The sequence below is a fragment of the Phytophthora infestans genome, genomic scaffold (assembly GCF_000142945.1).
Source record: "Phytophthora infestans T30-4 supercont1.26 genomic scaffold, whole genome shotgun sequence".
NCBI classification, from domain to species: Eukaryota; Oomycota; class Peronosporomycetes; order Peronosporales; family Peronosporaceae; genus Phytophthora; species Phytophthora infestans.
The window spans coordinates 2,035,977-2,041,296 of NW_003303733.1; positions in this window are offsets into that span (position 1 = coordinate 2,035,977).

The window sequence follows — 5,320 nt, forward strand, 5'->3', positions numbered from 1 at the left end:
GGATCCAGCAATCTCGCAGATTCTGCTAATCCTGCTACACCACAATGGTGCGCGTGCCCGGGTTGTTTTGGTGACTCTGGATAATACCGTGAGTCCCAAGAAGATGCTCAAGTGAAGATTGAGCCAGGGGAAGAGGCGGCATCGGAGGGCGGGTCGACGAAGACGCTGCTGAATGAAGCAAGATCCGTGGATCGACGGAGTCCTGGGAGGAACGCTGTCGATGGAAGAGAGGTGGATTCGGATCTAGAAGAGAAATATCTCTATCCTCCCCAGGTCCCCTCGGGGGCCCCTGCGGATCTTGACGCAAGTCAAGACCCGCTAACAAACAAGGGAAAGTGAAGGCGAAACGGTATGCACTTGCAGATTCACCGGTCAAGCCAACATCGTACCTAAACCCAAGCCCGCTAGTCGAAAAGACGTGAAAGAAGACAGATACGAGTAACACTACGCAGAAGGAAATGCAAGCTCCAGAGTCGGAAGAAGACCAAGCTGGATCCAGGTCAAGCTGGTCTGTGAGGATCTTGAGTTCGTATATCACCACCAAGCTCTACGCGATTTTCTGTATCGAGATCCTATCATGCGGATCTGGAATCCACGACAGATCGAATATCCAAGGGAACCGGTGAGAGCACCAACGATAACGGCGAACAAATAAGTGGCGGTCAAGGAGCTATTACGTATGCTTACGGATTCGGGCATCGTAGCTGGTGCGTTCGATGTAGAGGATATCTTCGAGATAGACCTGGATATCATAGTATCAGCGACGCGGGACCGCTTCGTCAGAGTTAGGTCCATCACCGGAGAAAGGTCGCACACTATGAATACAGTGTCGTCGCGCCGAGGATCAGCCAAGCTGCATCCTCTAATAAGAATCCGCGGCTGAGGATAGGTCAGACACGCCTTCCGAGCCACGACGCATGACCTTAGATACCTCAGGGTCGTGAAGACTCGAAATCCAGGGCGCCATACCCGCGATCTAATACCATCCAGTCTGGATCGAGCCATATCCAGCTCGAATCCAGTGGGATTATCGTCAGATCGGGTTCAAGCTAATCGTCTCACGAATCATGCCTCGCCAGTAGACCAGACTACGGCTACAGTGTCCTCCGACACCTCCTCAGGTACTTTGAAACGGCACTTCGAACCTGCGACGAGTCGTTTCCTGGCCGAACATGGTACAAAGATGCCCAGGCCACAAACGCAAGTGTTCCATGACCATGAAGCACGAGACATTGAAATGGAGTCGGTGGAGGGAGACAGCTCCCATGATGAGCTCGACCCAGATGACCTGGACGTCCCATCCCCCTCGCCAGAGGCGGTAGCAACGGCTGCAGCCGGGACGGATGGATCGGCTATGATCCAGAAGGTACGGATCTCTGCCATATCGGATCTGAAGATGTTCACGGGCTATGATCAAGACGAAGCCCGAGGGCGAACATGGATCAGCAAAGTCAAGTCGGCCCTGATGAGAGGTCAAGCGTCGGATGCCGAAAAGTGTCTGACGTTTGCGGACCATCTGGCGGGCCAGCCAGAAACTGATGTCGGCAGCTGGGCAGATCCACCAGGAACAAGTGGCCGGATTTGCCACGCAGTTACCAAACGCAGTACTGTGGATTGGGGGTGTCGGTGGCCCGAGAATACTACCACGCTCGCCGCTGATTGGACGAATCTTCGCTGGCGTATCTTCATCGGTTGAATGGGGCCGGTCGACGGGCCAAGTTGAAGAACAAGGATGGGAAATCCAAGGTACTACGGGAACACGTGGATCATTTCATCAAAACTTTGGGAGATGTGGATCTGGCCGACAGGCTGATCCTGCTACGACTTCCAGACGCCGATGAGCGTGAAGAAGTGCTGCGGGCTGTGGATCGCGCGAAACACCGCAAGAAGAAGGCGGCTGTCGGATCAGGTAAATATCGTCAAAAGGCTCCGCCACCCACGGCCCAGCTCGACGCGTTCACCAAGTCATGGCGCCCGACTTAGGAACTGAATCGGGATCCGGTGGTTCGGACTCCGATCCAGAGGATTACCGCAGAGTCTGTCTCACCGCTCCCAACGAACGTACGGCGAAGACTGGAGCAAACGCCCGCCCTGGTGATTATCTACCCGGGGCAGTGGGATGTACAGATCCCGAGATCTCATGGAAGGGACAGGACAAATCAGGTGCTCGCAGGGTGGATCCCGGAAGCACACAGAGTCTGGATGTTGGAAACATCTGGTTTGTGAGAAGTGTGACAAGAAGGGTCACCCCGGGGAGCATTGTTTCTACGTGTGTCGCGGTTGTGGTGAGATCCACGATGCTGGCAAATGCCCGATGGAGGAGTTCTACAACCAGATCCGCGAATGGTTTGATCCAGCCAAGCACAGAGGGATGTTGCTAGAAGTGGCAGAAAAGATGTTAAACTAGGACGCTCGCCGGGTTTGAATTCGGTACTAGGCGAGCGCTCTAAATATTGCATTTATGCAATTGTGAACAAGACGTCGCTAGATTCAGGTACCAGGCTCCTAGATCCAGTCGATAATACACGTGATCTAGATGAAGTGTCAGTTGCCAAGGTCTCAAGCTTGCGCCAAGTGGACGATTTTGCCAGATACGAAATTTCTTCAACCTTGGATCTACAAAGGGAAGAAGCGCGCAGTGATTGGGAGAAACGCCAACATGGTCGATGGTTTGAGCCTACCAAGGGTGAGGTCATTGCAGATCCACCCAAGCTTTGTCAGGTCATTGAATCCCGCGGATCCGAAGATGTTGGATCTATGGATCTGCTGACAGGGGAATCCCGTGGATACTGGAAGTACCATGCCCCAGGAAAATGATTCCGACAAGCCAAGGTAGGAGGCAAGGTCAACAATGAAAAAGATATTCAGCTCCTAAATAGTGGTGCCGAGGTGTCTATACTAGATACCGCCTTTGCTCGTAAGGTGGGGTGCCAAGTGGATGGGAGTCGGATCCAAGATTGTGTTGGAATTGGTGAAGGCGTGTGCCGTACAATTGAAAGAACGCGGATCAAGGTCACGTTAGCAGGTTGTTTGGTGTATTGGTTCGATATTTGGGTCGGAGATCTCGCAGATCAAGATGCTATTCTTGGAATAGATTTCATGGTACCAGCCGGGGTAAGGTTGGATCTGGCAGAAGGGACACTATGTTTCCCAGATGAAATGCGGATCCAGCTCAGTGAACGACGACCGTTGTACGGGGTGAAGATGAGGATCATAAGAGCGGCCAAAACGACCTGGATCGAGCCCGGAGAAACCTGGGAATTGCCAGATCGGGTAAAATGGGTGGGACACGAGAAACGGTGGGTCACCCGGGGTGAGAAGTAGTGGCCTACAGTACTCCAAGGACCATGTCGATCGCAGTATCTTCAAGTTACGAATGTCAGCGACAAGAGGCTATTACTAGACCTCTATGAAGAAATTCGGCGATGGCTGGCGAAGGATGGTATCCCTAGGCGGCCTGAATACGTGTCTGCTGGTTCTCGTCGCTATAGAGAATGGCAGAATCTGGCGTATGAAGCTACTACCGAGCTTGAATCTCTCGGGGAGGTGGGACCCCCGGCGAAGCCGACTGGTCCTTTCGTGGGATCGACCTTCATATCCAACTTCGCGAAAGATCGTAGTGAGAGATCGTCGGGATTGGGATCCAAGTGGTCGAGGCTGGATCCAAGACAGCTGGAGACACCCAGAGCCGGTCCCCAGGTAACCTAGGGTCGGTGGATAGGGGGATCACAGATGATTAAACCTGGCCCGTTGTATCCTGCTAATTCGTAGTTGGATCCGAGTTTCCCGTTGGACCGAATTCCTGAACCCCTGTCAAGATTGTCGACAATGGATAAAGTGGAGCCGTCATGTACAAGTATACAGAAGTCGATCCAGAAGACACATTTTCGGTACCAGAATACCCGATTTCATGAAAACAGAAGGGGTAGCTAAAGAGGGGAAATCGCGGTGCCTAGATCCAGTGGTAGATCCGACAAAGACTGAAGATGAACATGTATGCTACCATGAAGGCGGGGGTCTGCATGTCGAAGATCTTGGGGAAGGTATGGCGGCAATCCCGGAGGTGCCACTGACCACAGAGGAAGTCACGATTGATGATATCCAAGTGAATCCAGGAGTGAACGAACCCGCAGAAGTGGACCGACTACGTCAGAAATCTGGGAAAGCCGACATCTGCTGATTGGCAAAGGAAATGCATTACCACCAGCCGCACGCGGAATAAAATGTGCCATCGATGTCGGTGACGCGAGGCCGATCGCTCAAAGGGTGCAAAAGGTGGCACCTCAGCTCCTAGAAAGGCTCTCAGATCTGATTAAAGGTCTGTTGCAATCCAGAATCATAAGTTTCTCAACCTACCTGTGGGCGTCTCCTGAGGTGATCATTATTAAGAAGAGCGGAGTGGGATATGCGTCTGTGTATTGATTACCGGATGGTTAACGGCCTGACCAGACTGATGGTGTATCCGATGCCTCTAATCAATGAGCTATTGGAAGATTTGGATAGTACTCGGGTACTGCTCCCTAGATATGGCAAGTAATTTTGGGTTGTGACTATGGCGGATAGATCTCGCGCAATCTTCGCATTCATCACACCATTTGGACTGTTCGAATGGAACCGGATGCCGTTTGGATTGAGAAACGCACCCCAGATCTATCAACTTTTGATCGACAATGCCCTCTACGGATTTACTCTAATACCGGAACCAGAAGGGGGTGGATCTGGAGAAGATGATGCGGAAGTAGATCCATTCGAAGCAGGCGAGCCAGGCGATCTGGGGACACCATCCGTGTAAATCGTGTGCGAAAGAGTGACATCTTTACTGGAGGCGTGTAATAAATGGAATTTCTCTATCAGCGTGGTGAAGTGTTATTGGGGGACGCGCAAGGTGGATTATTTAGGTCATCGAGTCTCCAAGGAGTGATTGGAGGTGAATCCTAAAGATCTGTCTTCGCTGGCAGATTTGGCTTTCCCGCAGTCGCTACGGGCGATGCAATCCTTCTTGAGCAGTTCGAATTACTACAGTCGGTTTATTGAGAATTACGCACTTTTCGCTGCAGTCATCTATGAATTAAGAGAGGTGGACTTTGCTGCGATGACTACTTCGGCTGTCCGAATCAAGATCCAACAAGCTCTGGCCCTAGAAATCCTGGATCCACATGGGGATCCACATGGCACGACGTCGGGAGGCGACCTGAAGCAGGAACTGGATCCACCCCGGGACCAACTGGCCGATCTGGACGGAGTTGACGGTAGGGATCTCAGCCAAAGTGGAGCCCCGTTGGATCCGAGCTCACCATGCGTTTGTGGAACTAAGGACAGG